The sequence below is a fragment of the Ochotona princeps genome, chromosome X (genome assembly GCF_030435755.1).
Source record: "Ochotona princeps isolate mOchPri1 chromosome X, mOchPri1.hap1, whole genome shotgun sequence".
Taxonomy (NCBI): Eukaryota; Metazoa; Chordata; class Mammalia; order Lagomorpha; family Ochotonidae; genus Ochotona; species Ochotona princeps.
The window spans coordinates 18,569,228-18,587,411 of NC_080865.1; the positions used below are offsets into that span (position 1 = coordinate 18,569,228).

General features: G+C 38.3%; 1 long non-coding RNA gene across 1 annotated transcript in view; it reads right to left on the bottom strand.

Moving 5' to 3' along the window:
* LOC131478598 (uncharacterized) overlaps positions 1-18,184 on the bottom strand; it is a 363,210-nt gene that overhangs the window by 43,879 nt on the left and 301,147 nt on the right. The window contains exon 2 of the long non-coding RNA XR_009244569.1: positions 13,551-13,624. This is a non-coding gene — a long non-coding RNA (uncharacterized LOC131478598). The remainder of the gene's footprint in view (positions 1-13,550; positions 13,625-18,184) is intronic.

Genomic DNA, 18,184 nt, shown 5'->3' on the forward strand with positions numbered 1-18,184 from the left:
CCTGCCCCCCAACTCCTATTGGGCTGACAGGGCAGTTCTGTTGGAAGCTGTTGCTCTCAGAGAGGGTCCCGTGGGATTCTGTTGCTCATACAGTGGGTCCATGCTAGAGCTGAAGAACAGCTGAGAAACAGCAACCACTAAAGGAGGCAGCTATGCCCCTGGCCAGCCCTCACTCCAAGACAGGCATTATCTGTGTAATCCCGGAGAGCTAACGTGCCTAAATTCTGGTCAGGGACTGGGACACTCTCTGACCTCCAACGCCGACCTCAAATAGAAACACCCTTCAAAACAGTCCAGAACAAACGTTGTCAAGTGCCTCCACCCACCTGACATGCAGGGACGTGAGAGATCCATGGAAAAAGGGTCCCAACAGGTGGTTGGGCCATCAGTTGCTAATGACTCATGTTCCAAAGCAACTTCCCCCTTATTGGACACCTGTTTGACTTTACTGGCCAGAGGACGAGACATGACAGCTGGTACGTGCTTCCATAGCCAGGCATCTAAATGCCATAACCCTAAATTCTACTTGTTACCTCACAGGGCTTCACAGATCCCCCACAAAGCATCAAATATCTATGCCCTTCATTTCTACAAATTCCTCATCCTGCACTAAGAAGAAAGGGAGCAATAATTTGAGCATTTTATCTTGTTTTTTTTTTGTTTGTTTGTTTCAGTCTTGGTTTTGGTTCTTTGAAAGGGAGATTTACAGAGTGGGGAGAGATAGAGAAGAGGTCTTGCATCAGTTGGTTCACTACCCAAATGGCCACAAGAATTGGAGCTGAGGGGATTCAAAGCTGGGAGCCAGGACACTCCTCCAGGTCTCCCACATGAATGCAGGATCCCAAGGACTCGGATCATCCTCATCTACTTTTCTAGGCCATAAGCAGAGAACTGAATCAGAAGTGGAACTGCCAGGACCTGAACCAGCATCACAGGGTGGAAGATTAGCTTGCCATGCCACAACGTTGGTCCCTACAATTTTCAACTACGTGTCCTTTCCCATTAGTACATTTAAGATATTCACTTACCTACTGAAATATACAGAATTCACATTTTTATCTATTCTTTTAAATTTATATATTTGAAATGGAGACATGAACATAGAGTGAAAAAGAGTTAGAGATAGAGATCTGTCTTCTTCTACTCCTTAAGTGTTTGTAATGAAAGGGCTGGACCAGGACAAAGCCAGGAGCCTGGAATTCCATTCAAGTGTCTCATGTACATCAGTGGTAGTAGCCCAAGAATGTAAGCCATTATCATCTGCTGCTTTCACAGGTGCATTTACAGGAAGCTGGAACAGAAGGGTCGAGTAGCCCAGACTCAAACAGGCAAATTAATCTCAAATTGAAAAATTTGGATTCTTTTCTGGGTTCGGGTACCAGTAAAATCTGCTCTCTATTTTCTCTATCATCTCAACCATCTTCATCCCTGTCTCAGTTATCTGAACTCACTACTTGGAAAATTAAGTTAGGGCTTTTCCAAATTTATATCATTTTTTCTATATATCTAACATAGCATAATGTTATAAACCTCAAATATGTGTAAAAAATCTATTTGTTAAAAAATAGGCCAAGTGTTTGAGAGGTGCCTGTTAAAAGAATGGGTTTCTGAGTTGATTAAGATGTTCTGAACATATCTTTGAATGTGTTAAAAGCCACTGAATTGCACACTTGGAATGCGTGAAATACAGGCACGTGGATTATATCCCAAAATTGTTATTGTAAAAAAAACTTCAAACTGCATTTTTGTATTTTCTTCCTTGAAACGTTGCATATATTAACTAGCTTTTAATCACTTGTACTTTCCACAAATTTATCTGTTTAATTTCAGACAGTGTATCACCCTAATAAAAATGGAAAAATATCTAATTAGGCTTCATTGAAACATCAAAAAAATTTAAATAAATACATTTTTAAAATAGTACACTTATATTTAATGTTATAATGCTACAGCAGTGGGGAAGTAACTTGATGTTACAACCAAAATATAAACAGTACAATCATTCTCAAGTGTGGCTCTGATATCCATTTAATTAGTCTACCTGCTCTACTCTGTGATTGTCCTTAGATTTGGGAGAGGAGAAGTGTGATTAAAGAGAATCAATAGGTGTTACACTGTGTACTGCAAAGGAACTGACACTTGGTCTTTCATTTACTGGAAAGTGAAAAATCAACTGCTTGCAAGATGTGGTCTAAATTTGTTCCAAATACCTTCTAACCTCTCAGAATACTATTAACCCTGCTAGTGTTGAGTAAATACTTATTAAGCACCTACTGGGGAGAGGCTCTAGAGGGTAACTGCGTTGACAAGATCAGCCCAGCCCTTGAAGATCCGATGATCTAGTGGGCAACATGCAAACACAGATGAATGTCATGATTAAAGCTTTTTTCCTTTGAGTGTAGGATTCACCCAGCTGAATTGTAAAGACATGCCCAACAGAAAAAAAAAAAACCACCACTAAATGTATGAGTGAGTAGTATGCCATTCCTGGATAGTTTTCCCTGGTTGTGGAAAAGGACTGATGTCCCTAATGAGAATTTTTATTCTATAACTCCCTGTTTCCTAAACTTTGCTGTTCTCACAAAAATAAGTGCCAGTATTTGCTTCCTCTGAGATTAGGGTAAAAGATCCTGTGTGTTAGTGACCTCATCAGCTGAAACACACACACACACACACACACACACACACCATTTTCTGCTTTCTGTGTGGACTGCTGCCATCAAAAATACATCCAAGGGGTTAATATTATACTCTACAGAGACATTATCTGTTCTTTCCTGCCTTCACTCCTGGGTGTGAAAATTGTAGTGGTGGGGGGCGCACTACAATGGCTCCACGCAGCTGCTCCTGGATCTGAGATCTGCGTCTCTGCCCTTTGGGAACAGATATTTTCAGGGATTGGGGTACAGAGGTTGTAGAAACAAAAGTTGGAAAGATAGTCTGTGGTGTGGTGTGTATGTTATAAACACATGGAACACTGCCCCAATTATTAAGTTGTACGTCAGGTATGATGAGAAAAACTGAATGGTATTTATACAATGACTGAACTTCATGTAGCTTTGTTCCGATACTTTCTGGTTCCATGAATGACTGGACAGGTGTGTTGCTTCTTCTGGATTTTCAGTGACATGGGAAACAGCTGCTCTTAGAGTACACAGCATACCAGAGAGACTTTTTCTTTGTTCTGCAAAGATGTGCACTGAGCGTGGCTCTCTAGGGAGCAAAGAGCTTCCTATCAAAGCTTAGCACAGTTTTTCTTTTAGGCCTATGAAATAGAAGTTTTAGTAAAATCAGCTTCGTGGGTAGCTCAGGAAAGACAGAAAGCTCCAGTTTTAAAAAAACCAGGGGATGATCTTCTGTCATTTTATTTTGATACTCATCCTGGAACAACCATTTACTTTGGAAAATTTTTACACTTTGTATAGCACTTGATGGTTTGCCAAGGCATCATCATAATTTTGTGCTTTGAGTCATACAATTAACTTGAAAGATTGGGTTTATTGTTTAGATTTTTATAATACAAAGGTAAAGTTGAGAGATTTTAAAAAGAAATTTTCTAAGAAAACAGTGGTAGTACCAGGCAGAGTGACACCTAGTACATCTTATTCCAAAGCCTATTTTTATGATACAATAATAACTTATGATTTTCAAAGTGAAAGTTGAATAAAATCACACATTTTCGGCTGAAGGTTTGGACAGGATGTGCTGGAGCCTTGCTCATGCTGGCATTTGGATGCCTACAAGCATCAGGCTTTCTCCTGAGCTGTTTGATATGAAGCAATAGGATCACCTGGGAGCTCATTAGTTACACAGCATTTCAGATCACACCCCAGACTCATAGAATCAAAAATCTGGAAGTGGGGCCTCCAAATTTATGTCTTAACTGGTCCTACAGACTGCTTTTTGAGATATCTGACTTAAAGGTTGCAATTACATAAAATGCCTTCTATCATTCTCTATTCTCAAAATGCAGCATTTAGTTTGAAAGAACTTTCTGATACATAACACTGTTTTGTCATTCACTACATCTGTTAGTGATGCCTCTTAGCAACATGCAACGTATGAATATTGGACTGGGAAAAGAGAGTGAAGGAGAAAGTTACAAGTTGAGTGATAGTACTATTTGGGCAGACTGCTGAGGGCCTCAGGTCATGGGACTTCAGAGTTAAGAAAACAGTGGAAATAAATACCGAAAGGAACACATTCTTTTTTAAAATTTTATTTATTTACTTTCATTTTATTTTGAAGACAGAAAGAGGTAGATGCAGAGAGAGCTTCCAACTGCTGGCTCACTCCTGAAATGACTCCAATATCCTGGGCTGAACCACACTAAATCCAGTAGTCATAAACTCAAAAGGATATTATGAAAAATAATGCCTACAAGAAGACAGGATAGGGCAATCTGAACCAGACAGACTACAAAAGTCTTATTAAGACGGTGTTATTGATCAGGAAGCTGAAATGAATGGAGAAACGAGCCAATGTACTCCTATCAGAGTGATTAAACAGTACAAATAGGCTAAGCTAGGAACATGCTTCTTGTGGAGCTGAAGTCATAAGAACGAAAAAGTGAGACAGGCAAATACAAAGTGCTGTAAGACTAATCTAAGATGCTTGTATTTTATTCTTGGTGTGATAAGAAGTTATCAAACTTAAAGCACATTGTGATTTGTTTATTAAAAAGAGCATACACTGGGCTGATGCTGTGATGCAGAGGGTTTAGTTGCCTCTTGCAAAGTTAGCGTTCCATAAAGGAGTGCTGATTTGTTTCCCAGATGCTTCACTTCTGGTCCAGCTCTCTCCTGTGCCTTGGAAGGCAACAGAAGATGGATCTGGCTATTGTGGCCATTTGAGGAGTAGGCATAAAGAAATTCTCTCTCTAGCTTTCAAATAAAGAAATTCTGCTGTAAGTACTAGTGAAAGTAAGGAAGCGATGGGAACTCTGTTGCATGAGTTCAGAAAAGAGATTATGGTGACGAAATGGTTTTGATAGCAGAAGTGACGAAGATTTATAAATTAATGATAACCTTGAGCTATCAATTTCAAAAATATTGATTTAGTAAATGGTACTATGTGATCCAGAAGAACAGAGTCTCTGATTTCCGGTAGAGTGGAAAATAAGGCCTTTAAGATGACAGTAACTAAAAACTTAGAATAGCGTGTGTTAGGCAGATATACATACAAGTCATGTTATAAAATTATCTCTCATACAGATGTTAAAAGACAATATGGACAGCAATCCTTGAAGAGCAAAAAAAAAAAAAAAAAAAAAAAACTTAAAAGCAAAAAAAACCTTGAAATTTAAAAGCAAAATTAACTCCTGCCTATTTGAACCTCAAGCTAGTTACCTTCACTGCTCTCTCTACTCTTGCAAATCCTCTTCTGTCAACAAGACTTTTTCCATTTTGCTCTTTTGTTTATTTTCTACCCAAGTACTCTGTCAGACCTCGATGATACCACGACATTAAGATAATAAGCAGATCCATGGCATACCAGGAATTATCCAGCCTCTTCAGAACTGTGGGTCTTACTCAGGGATTCTCATTTATTTTCAAATTGTGGGATCCAGTTTTCCACCTTTCTCACTTTGCACTGTTTTTAAAGCTCCCAGGAACTTAAATTACTCATTTAATATTGCATATGTTTTCACTATAAAATTGACCAATCACTTGTCCTGTTGTAGGTATGTTATTCTATAGGCTGTAAAATGAATGAAGAATTCCTGCAGGAATTTTGCATTGAGAATTGAATCTTCTTACATGATCATATTGAGCTTCCCAGAGAGATAGAATGACTTAATCACGTATATATAGTCAGACCCTCTTACCCATCCATGTTGCATCTGAGGTTCTAGCCAATTTCTGATCATGTACAAAGATGGCTTTGTCTGTGGACCATGTACACTTAATTTCTTAATGTTAGTCCCTAAATAATTTATCATAACAATTTATGTGCTACTTACTGTTTGCTAGTCACTGTTTACATGACATTTACATTGTATCCAACATTTAAAGTAATCCAGGGATAATTTAAAGTATATGGGAACATGTGTATAGGTTCAATGAAGTATTATATCATTTTATGTAAGTTACTTGGCCATCCACTGATTTGGATATCCTTGGGGATGGGAGGGTTTAGAATCAGTTTCTCTGGTGTGGCACCATAGTAAGCTAAGCTTCTGCCTGTAGCATCAGCATCACATATGGATGGCAATTCGAGTCCTGGCTACTCCACTTCCTATTCAGCTCCCTGTTTATGTCCTGGGAAAGCAGCGGAGGATGCCCCAGTGCCTTGGGCCCCTGTACTCACATGAGAGATCTGGAAGCTCCTGGCGCTGAACTGACTCAACTCCAGCCATTGAAGCAATTTAAGCAGCGAATCAGCAGATGCAAGATTTTTATCTCTTCTCTCTGTATTTTTTTCTTTTTAAAAAAATTATTTATTTTATCATGCAGTTCCATAGGCTGTGGGATTTCCCCTCCCCACACCCCTCTCTCTAATGATTTCCCCTATATTATTACAATAATATAGTCCTTCAAAAACAGTCAGTCCATCATTCTGCTATTTAAGTGTGTCGTGACATTATAGGTATGGACAATGACAGAAAATCTAGCATCTTTTTGTCAAGATATATTTAACAGTTTCATCGAGAGTCCATATTTGATTTGGAAGTAGAGATACGTACTGCAATATATTTTCACTTGTTAATATGATAGCCTCTTTAATACAGTTCCGCTCTGTAACATTTTTAATAAATTAAAATAAATCTTAAAAAATTATTTTCCATAGTTATTGAGGTGTAACTATCTATAGCTAGGAATAATGCCTGACTAAAAGCCAGAATACTTTCTTCCTTGTCTTCTATGAATAAAACCACAGTTGAGTTATACTAAACAACTATCTTATAGACTATACTATAAATAAAAAGGGATTTCACTATTCAAAAAATTCCACAAAATATTTTCCCAGAATAACTGATTGTTATAAGTCAATGTACTCATGGAAACAGAATATTCTACTGCAAGGTAGTTAAGCTTGATCAATTGCTGTTAGTTGGAAACTAGATGTATTTATAACTTCTTATAGGCCCTCTTAGTGATTCAACTTGGATCATATGTGTTTGTGTAATCACCTACGTTCGGTGTATTTCAATTGGTTTTTTATCTGTTGTCAAAAATGATACTTTTATACTTCCAAACCTGAAACATTTGAATTATTGAAAGGACCTAATCTTTTCATTTTACTGTTATTTATGCTAGATATTTATTGTTCCTCAATTCTTCCATTATTTCCTTTTTCAGAGATTAGTTGATCTTTTTCCAAGTGCATCGTTTGATTAAATATATAACAGTGAACAGATTAAAGGAGAGAGGGGGAGCAGAAGCATACTATTCTGGTTACTACAGCCTGGAATTCTCGATTTAGGTTAATACCATTTAAAATTATCTTGTGTTCTATTTCAGAAAACAAGGTGCTTCTTATTTCAGTCCTCTTGGAGATGCAGTTAATAAGATCAAAGCTTGAATATATTTTATAAAGATGTATTTATTTATTGGAAAGACAGATTTATGGAGAGGAGAGAAAGATTTTCATGATTGGATAGCCAATAGGAATCTATGAGGTGAATTCAGCTAGAAACAATCCAAAGCCCTCATCAAATCACGAGAGACCAAGTCTTTTTTTTGACATTTTATTATTATTATTATCATTTTATGATACAATTCCATAGGCTCCTGGCATTTCCCTTATCCCCTCCCCAATTCCCTCCCCCCACCTAGTTCCTCTGTAGCATTACTAAAATATAGTTCTTCATACACAGTCATATGTCCATCATTGCGGGCATGGACAATGGCAGAGAGTCCAGCATTCTATTGTCAAGCTATAGTAAACAGTTTCATTGTAAGTCCACCTTTGTCTGGAAGTAGAAATGCATACTACATTGTATCCTCACATCTGGATGTTAGTCTCCATTTTATAGCTACTGAACATCCCCTCAAATGAAAAGTCATAATACAAAATCAACAATAGAAAGAAAAATAGAAATTTACAATGCCTGAAGTTAAATGACATGTTAATAGATATGACAGTTTTCATTACACAGCTACTATACATCCCCTTAAATGAAAAGCCACAAAACAAAATCAACATCAGGGAGAAAAAAGAAATTAACAACACCATGAAGTTAAATAACATGCTACTAAATGACTAACGTGTTGCTGAAGAAATGAAAATCAAGAATCTTCTTGAAGAAAATGATGCTACTGTATGATCTACGAGTCATTGAATGATTTAATCAGAAGAAAGAGTTTTGCAGAGATGAAACTAACAGAAAACAACAAAACCCATGCGATATAGTTTCCGCTGATTTTTGTTGGTGAAGTGTGTCTTGTCCAGACAATAAATAGATGGGTTTTGTTTTTTAATCCAGTCTACTAATCTATGATATTTGATTTAGCTTAAGCCATTTACCTTCAGGGTTAATATGTATGGATGGTACTTTGGTCCTGTCATTTTAGGAATGGTTTAGTCTTCTGTTATCATTTTACTGGGATGTTCTTCCCATTTGCCTTTGGTTTTGGTAAGTGCTATTCCTCTTCTCTGTCAAGAGAACATCTTGAAGTATCATTTGTAGGGCAGGTTTGGAAGAGGCAAATTCTTTTAACTTTTCTTGACTATGGAAGAATTTTATTTCATTTTCAAAGACAAAAGAAAGCTTTGCTGGGTATGTTATCCTAGGCAGACAATTTTTTTCTTTTAGAATCTGGAATATGTCACTCCATTCTCTTCTTGCCTGGAGAGTTCCCTGTGAGAGATCTCCTGTGAGTTTAATTGGCATTCCTTTATATGTCAATTGATTTTTTTCACGTGCACATTTAAAATATTTTCTTCCTTATGTTCAATAGAAGAGAGCTTGATTATCATATGTCATGGTGAAGATCGCTTTTGATCAAGCCTGTTGGGAGTTCTGTGCCCCTCCTGGATCTTGTTTCCCAATTCCTTCTCAAGATTAGGGAAATTTTCCTTTATTATTTCATTAAATACATTTGCAAACTCAGCTTCTCTTTCTGCACCTTCTGGGACTCCCATCATTCTTATATTTCGCCTCTTAATAGTGTCTTTCAATTCTTGAATACTTTTATTGGCCTGATCCAGCTCTGCTTCCAGCTTTTTGTTTGCTTCCCCCAATGACAGGAAATATCTTCCAATCCTGAGAGTCTTTCTTCTGCTTGCTTCATTCTATTTTGGAGACTCTCCATTGTACTTTTAATTTGCTCTACTGTGTTCTTAATTTCTGATATATCAGCTTTGATTTGCGTTATTGCTTCCTTAAATTCTTTGGTCTCTTGTATGTACTTCTCATTGTTGATCAGAAGCTTTAAAATGAGTTTTCTGAATTCTGTGTCCCCCATTTTCTCGATGTCTTCCTTAGTTAACTCTGAGGTTGGCATAGGGTTTTGCTCCCTTGCAGGGGAGTTTTCGGCAATATTCATTGTACTTTTGTCTCTTCTTTTGTTCTTGGTCATTGTACTTCTGGTTAGCAGAGTATTCTCCTTGGGGCAGGTTTCTAAGCTGTGTCACCCACAGGTCTACACCGCGATTTTACTTATTGCAGTTGGTACACAACTCTTTGCTTGCAGCCACTTGTGCCACAACCTCCAGCGAGTTCCAGGTCTGGGTTCTTATGTTAGATTTTCACCATGGTCTCCACAGCCCCAGCTCTTGGCTCACCACTCTCCACCTCCTGTGATATCGTGCTGAGGCTGCACTGTTGTCTCTGCAACCTTTCTCCCATTTCCGGTTGGAGCAGGTCCCAAGATTATGGAGACACCAGGTGTCCTATATAGTTAGGTTGTTGGTGGTGCTGATCTTGTTGGAACCTGTTGGCTGTTAGGTCTGGGTGTCATACGGACCTATTTTGACCTGTACGATGCCACAGTTGGTGTTATTTTCCTGCTGGACCAGTGCAATCCATGGAACTCGGTGAGTTCTCACGAGCTCAGCACATGAACAGTTCACTGTTGTCCCTGCAGTCCTAAAGCTATTGCCACAGTGTACAAAATGGCGCCTGACGTACCACCACTACAGTTCTTGATCTGCTGGCCGTCAGGTCTTAGGGCTACCCAGACCTGTCTTAGGTGGAACCTTAACAATGTCACGTTGATGCAATTCACTGAGTCAGAAATGAGTTCACTCCCAGCTCAGTTTATGCTCACTCCTTTCCCTTGCCTTTGCTTCCTTACGCAAAATGGCGCCCAATTTGGCTCTGGGGGCTGACTGGGCTGTGAAACCCACCCTGTTCTCGCACTGCCAGTCTGGGATCTGCTGCTCTGTCTCTGCTCCTGGTCAAATGAAACGGACCAGCAGGACAGACAGTTCTTTGGGTTCACCTCCCAAGCTCTCAGTGAAAGTCCCTTCCCACCTGGTTGTTGGAGGAATTCTGGCTGTTGCTGGAGTTCAGATCGCCCATTAGCTGAATGCTGCTGGATTATCAGTCACTGCAACACCACACCGTTCTGTCTGCTGCTTTCCTATGTCTGTCAGTCTCCAGGTACCCCTCTGCTGTTGTTCTGTCCTCTTCTATTTCCTGGAATGTGTCCTCTCTGCTTCATCCTGATTAAATGTTTTTCTGTCCGTTTAAACGTGTCCTTACCCTAGTCAGCCACTTGATTCCAAGTCTTGAGCCATACTGGCTACAGAAAGGTAGAGGGCTCTGTCCCTCATATCAGAGGAGGGAATGCATTTCAATCATAAGGACCTTATTCTATCTGCCTTTATGTATGACAGCCAAGATTGATTTTAAGTTTAAAAGACCAGAATCAGAAGTATCTGGGCCCGGCGGCGTGGCCTAGTGGCTAAAGTCCTCGGGTTGAATGCGCCACGATCCCATATGGGTGCCGGTTCTTATCCCGGCAGCTCCACTTCCCATCCAGCTCTCTGCTTGTGGCCTGGGAAAGCAGTTCAGGACAGTCCAATGCATTGGGACCCTGCACCCGCGTGGGAGACCTGGAAGAGGTTCCTGGTTTCCGGCATCGGATTGGCGCGCACCGGCCCGTTGTGGCTCACTTGGGGAGTGAATCATCGGACGGAAGATCTTCCTATCTGTCTCTCCTCCTCTCTGTATATCTGACTTTGTAATAAAAAATAAAATAAATCTTAAAAAAAGAATCAGAAGTATCTAAGAGGATGTAATAATTTCAGCAAATTCGGGTACTTAAAAGTTGAAGTGAAATAATGTATATATAATCATGCATATGTAATATACACATGCTCCATATTCTGGCACCTAAAAATACAGTAAGTGGCTTGAGTAAGCATCAAATTCACTTGAAAAGAAAAATAAAGATGTTTGATTTTCTTTTTATTTGGTTTTTTTTAGAAAGAAATTATTTATTTGAAATGAAAATAGAGATCTCCTATCTTCCATCTTTTCAAATAGTTTAGGAAAGCCAAGACGAAGCCAAAGCAATGTCAGGAAATAACTAATCAGATCTCTCACATGGGTGGCAAGTGGCCATATATTTGAGTCATCACATGCTGTATTTAAAGGTAAATATCAGCAAGATGGTGGAAAAGGGCATAGAGCATGAACATGAGCCCAGACTCTGTGCCGTGGCATGCTGGTTTCTAAGTACTAAATGCCAACCTCTATTATTATTAGTTATGCATAGTTCTGAAATGTAGTGTGACAATTCAGTAATCACATACAATGTATTCTGATCAAATCAGAGGGATTAGCATTTCAGATTCTTAATGTTTCTGCACAGTTGTTTTCAAGGGTCCTTAGTCATATCCCCTCTGTGGCAGAACACACACTGAAGTTTTTATCATATAGGAGACAAAATATGCATAGCAGATACTTAGTAACTAAGTTTTGAATTAAATTTATTAATCAAAATGAATTCTTCAGATTTCTTAAAACTAGAGGAGCTGAATTTGTATTGTGCAGGGAGTGTTTTCAAATTTTACTGTCACAGAGACACAGCAAGGTAGAAATACCTGTATATGTTCCATTTTACATGAAAAAACTAATGGATGCTTTGCAGAGAAGGAAATGTCTCCATCCTTCTGCATAACTCAACCACTGAAAGAGCATCCTGTAATGAAGAGAAGAAAATTGAGAAAACCTCAAAGAAGATAAGACATGTAAGTACAGTAGTCTGGAGCTTTGATTCCAAGCCCAGCCTCCTGGAATCCTGAGAGTGAACAACCATGTGGATTTATCATCTTCACTGAGGAAAGTGCTTGACGGCATCAGGCAGTACACCAAGCTGTTACTTTGGCTGCAGACCCAGGAACCAGTTAGGATCAAAAGCTTGGTTGTCATTGCACGAAACACCTTTTGGGGAAATGCTGACAAGAAGTGTAATCACATTCCATTCCTCTCACACAATTACCAGAGGGGAAGTAGAGTTTTAGTAAGAACATGACAGCTGTAATGTATTTTGTTTATTAAACATGTAATTAATCATCAGGAATTTTCATAGAAAGAATCCAAGAAAATGTCAGGAAATTCCGTTAATTAAGATTAATCTTGAAGTATCTTTCCAAAAGATTTGAAAGTCAGGATTGCATTTTATTATGACAAGAAAATGTATGCTTTAAAACCAAAAGCTTCAAGTTGCGTAAGTTCGTGACATATATCCACTTCTTGCTGCAGGAAGTGAATGAACCTTTAACAGAATTTTCAAAGAAAATGGCCTTTCCACGTCAGTTCTGTACAGTAGCTAAAGTAATCATTAAGTACTCAGACCTTTACACCATTCATCATTCGATTTTAGTTTGTTCTATTATAAATAACTATAGGCAAAATTAGTGAATGGGGAAATGTTTAATAATTCTGTCAAACAACTGTTAAGAGTTCAGTAGTATGGCAGTAACCTGATACGTGTGGTGTTTAGCTAGCTAAACATTACTACATTTTGAATGACAGTATCTTGAAGGAAAAGATGAACTATCTAGGGAAAAAGTGCTAATCAGATGAGTTCTTAAGTTTGATGTCCTAAATCCTTTGCATCAAGAAAAACTTGTAAGTCTTGAATGAATTCAAATATGTTAAACAGATTGTGAGATTTCTACCAACCTTGAAAGATACATGATTTACTAGAAATTTAAAAAAAAGCTATATAAAAATAACCTGTTGCTGGAAACTGTCAATACAATAGATGTTGTTCAAATTCCTACTTTTTAAAGTTGATCTTCATAGCAAACCTGGTTTGTTTTAGCTAAAAGTGTTCACACTCTCTTGAGAGTTTTGACCCCCAAAAATGCTAACATGAAATAAATCTTTTCAGGATGCAGTTCTTTCTATTAGAAATATTTCCCGAATCAACATTGCAATGAACATCTTCTGTAATACTGTTGGAAAAAAAGAATCCATGTCCATACACAGCTTTCAAAAATATTGAAAGATCAGAAGAAATTCCTCTAATCATGACATTTTGTAAGATTGAAAGAAGAAACAGAATTTAAATGATCTGTTCATTGTCCTAATGAATTGGATTGCAAAGTCAGGAACAAGAATTCAGAGCAAAAACTCACAGTGCACTTACTTTAGAATGTTGGGAATTCTTCCATACACTTTAGGTAGATGACAACAGCCAGATGAAGCAGAATTCGGCATCCTCTAGGTAAAAAATAAAACAGAGAGGCATATCATTTGTCAAATGTCACACATTTACTCACGCAAAAAAGCCACAGGCATTTTGAATTGAAATGTTTTGTTTCTACACAATTTTTGAGTAAGAGGGGATATCATTATCTTAATAAGCCTTATTACTATAGCTTGCATACAGTAAGACTCAACAAATTTTCACTGTGATGTTACATGAGTTTTGACAAATGCAACACTGATATGTATCCATTACCACAAGGAAGATGTAGGCATTTTCTATAATCTAAAAATGCCAGTGCACGCAGGCCAAGTATTAGCTAATTGATCCATTGCACTGGCCCTTGCTTTGGCCCTGCATGGCTTCTGATGGGCTTGCAAAGGAGATTGGTTAAATGATACCACCCCTGAAATCTCAGGTGAGGAGCAGTACCTCCTGGGGAATTGGTCATTTGACTGACAGGTAGTCAAGTAGTATTACAAAGGGAGGAGAATATATAACTTCCAACTAGTGACTCTAAGCTAGCTGCTGCCTGTGCCATTTCATTCCTCATTCAGAAAAATTTCTAGGCTTAGCAAGGTGGCCTGCTGCCCAGGTGAACTCCTAGAACTGGACAGGCACCTGGCCTGCCATAGGCCCACAGTGAACACGCCTTCCCAGGATCCCAGTCTCAGTCTCCTGTGCTAGCACTGTGGTACACTGCGGGAGGAGCTACCTAAGAGAGTGGCATGGGGCCCCTGGTCAGCCTGCTTTCAGGAGTAGTATGTGGCACCTCTGGGCATGATGTACCTTGGGACCAAAATTCTGGATTGTATGTCTCTTCTTGCAAAAAAATCAATCTCTCACAGATTTTGTTATTAAAGGATAGGCAACCACACTGGCACACTGGCACAGTTAATAAGGAATTGGTTTGAACTGGGTCCAGAATGGCAGCCAGCTCGTTGTTGCTTTTCTCCCGGCAGTGTGACAGGTGCTTAGGTATGAGGCAAGCAAAGCAGCTGCCTACTACTGGGGATTTCAGTTTTAATTTCCATTTCCAGGAAGTTTCTGAGAATTTTATATCGTTCTTTGGTTCACTGTTCAAATCTTTTCCTTATTTTTAATTGGTTTGGCTGTGTTCTTATTAGTGAGCTAAAAAAGTTGTTTTAAATATATCAGATGCAATTTGAAAATCCTAACCTCCAAATTGCCATTTTGTTTCCATTTCAATGTTGTCTATGTGTCTTGAAGTCAAAACCTAATGATTATTCTTGTTTTGGTGTTTATTTTCATGTTTTGTCTTAAGATATTACTGCCTAACTAAGGTCACAAATATTTTCTACTACTTTATACTTAAAGTTTTATAGTTTAATCTGTTATATTTAAGTGTATGATCAATTTCAATTTCTTTGTACTTGAGGAAGGTTAGAGGATACAATATGTGCAATTCCAGAAATATTTAATATAGGCAGAAAAATTAAGTTTGTTAAGAATTAATTCTTATCCCAGGATATGTTATAGCCTAGTAAATTTTCTTAGTGTAGTTAAAAATAATATGTATTCTGTGTTAGAGAAAATGGTCTATGAATGTCAGTTAAGTTAAATCAAGCTAGTTGATGGTCTTCAACTATTCTATACTCTTTTTTTAAAAGATTCATTTATTTTTATTGCAAAGTCAGATACACAGAGAGGAGGAGAGACAGAGAGGAAGATCTTCCGTCTGATGGTTCATTCCCCAAGTGGCCACAATGGCTGGTGCTGAGCCAATCCATAGTCAGGAGTTAGGAGCTACTTCTGGGTCTCCCATGCAGGTGCAGGGTCCCAAAGCTTTGGGCCATCCTCTGCTGTTTTGGGAATTTCATGAACTCAAGCATCTAACTCACTGCTGTTTATATTTATTTATTGACTAGTAAATCACTTTTTTTTCCAATTTGCATGCCTGGATTATATTTGATTGAATGGCTGGAATTGTGAATTTCACTGCTGCACAATATATTCTTTTACATTTATTTAAAAGGCTTTTAATTTTATTCTGGTTAAATTATTAAAAATGAGTAAAATTTTATTGAAAATGAGTAAAATTTTATTAAGGAAGGTCCCATAAAAATCATTCAGATTAATTAAGTTTCACTAAAATTGAGAGGGGCCCTAAGACCCTAGAGATAAGAGATCAGATAGTCTCCATCTTGCAACTTAACTTTGCCCTGGATCCAATTTCTCTATTTTTTAGCCTCTTGCCTGCCTCTTCAGATAGGGTGTGGTACTCAAAACTGATTTGGGTCAGGGAATGAACCCAATTCTGTTCAAGCAAAGTGTGGGAGGACTTTGAAGGCCACTGGGAACCAGTGGAAAAGCAAACTGGAAGATGAATGTGGGTCACATTGTGGAATGTGTAGTTATGCCTCAGTCTATTTGATGTTTTTCACTGCAGTCAAGTCATTGGTTCTTTCTAATTGGTACCCATCTAATTCGTAGGTTTCTGCCTTTCCATAGAGGCTGGGAGATGGTGGTACTCTACCATCTTTGTGGTTTGCCTGCCAAAGAGATGGCTCTCACTTCCTTGAGAGGGACACTTCCTGTGCTGTGAAACTGAACAAAGGCTGTGAAAAGATTTACATGCATTTCAAAGAGGCAGAGAAAAAGTTCAGAACTTTCTAAAGTTGTCTTGATCAGAGGCCTAGTCAGGAAGATAACTGGAGATGAGTCAAATTGAAAGGAATATCAAGACAGTCTTGGTCAGTAAGTAGTATCACTTCTTTCCCTCAAAATCCATTGTCTTTGTTTTCTATTTTTTTCTGGAAAAGAAATGGTCCAACTACTATTCATTTTCCTGTGTTTTCTATTGCTATGACATGCAACATGCTTTCAGCTGCAGCCAACATTTACATAAGAGCATCACATTGTCTTATACACAAAAAGAAGTATAACAAATGTTTACCGAGTGTAACATAATGAAGAAAAAATATTTGAAAACCTGTTGTTCCTGTAAATAACATACTTGACATACATTTACAGTGGATGACAAACTTAGGAAATTTTCAAAAATTCTGGCATGAATCAACTGTCTCCAAGCTTTCGTTCTTAGAGAAATGTTTGAAGACATTCCAATAAAACTCCATAGCACTTAGGTCTTCCATCAGCCAAACAGTGATGGATGTTTAGACAGTCCAAGTGCCTGTGTAGGCAAGGGGAGGACAACTACAAAGACGCTGGCAAAAAGTAAGGCTGATTTCCTATGTGACCAAATATTTAACATCTTAAAAGAATATTTTTTTACTTTTTCCTAAAGAATTATTTTTGTTCTGGTGTCTGTGACGTTCCTGTTTCAGATTGTTACAATGGTTAAATATCACATTTCTGAAACTGCTTATATTTAACAAATCTGTTCACAGATTGTAGTGTCCAATTTGTTGTGCTTGGTTTAGATCTTGCATTATAGGTTCTTTGTTAAGAATAGATCGGTTGGTGGCTTGTTCATGGATAAATGAAATGTTGGTTTAAAAAGTAACAGATTTGGGGCGAAAACTGTGGCTCAGTTGGTTAAGACACCATATGCCATATGAGCATTTAATATCAAAGTACCAGTTCCAGTCTTGTGAAATCAAGTCCCAATACTGTCTGGAATGTAAATGCCAGATACTATGAGGCCCCATCCTCCTAGCCACCTTTTCCTAACTTAATTCACTGAGTTGAGGAAGTGGAACTACTGCTATTACCGGATTGTAATCACTAGACTCATGAAGCTATTTGGTCCTCCAATAGGTAATACTTTGGTGACTAGTATTGTTTCATTTAGTGGAATTCCAGGTCTGGGATACAAAATATTAGCCACATATAGCTCCCAGACTGACTGAAGTTCACATGGCCATCATACCAACCAGTTGACATCATGCAGGCTGCTGTTGGAGAACATCTTGTAGATGCTTCAAGGCTGGACTACTGATTCCCCACCTTGTTCCTTATCTCAGCTTCTTTTGCAGACAACTAGTGTAAAACAGCTTGGTCAGACTAGATCTAATCTTACCACCTGTAGAGCTCAAGGATCTCCATGATGAAATAGAGAAGCAGCAGCTTGCAGCTCCTTTATGATTCCAGCAGAGCAAATGGCCTTCACAAGACCTCCCTTAAAATCCCCAAATCCCCAAATCCCCTCATTCAGGTAGATCCTCAAAACAGTTCATTACCTAATTATTTTTTGACAGATTAAACTTTCTCCTTGTTTTATCCTCAAATCTTAATCCTGTTATTTTGCTTTGTCACCAGGGACAGGGATTGAGCTTTTTGTAACGCCAGATACCCTTCTTCTGATCCAGATTGCTCCTAGTATACTTGGGAAGGTATCAGAGAATGGCCCAAATACTTGGGTCCCTGCCATTCTTGTGGGAGACCTAGTTGGAGTTTCTGTCTCCTGGCTTCTTCCTGGCTCAGGCTGGCTTTTAAAGCCAGTGGAGAAGTAAATCAGATGTCTTTCTTTTTGTCTTTCTCCCTCTATCTCTGTTACTGTGCTTTAATTGATTAATTAATTAATCATTTTCAAATAACAGATATGTTTAAATGGAGTTAATCAACCAGAAACTGATACATGAAAACTTGTA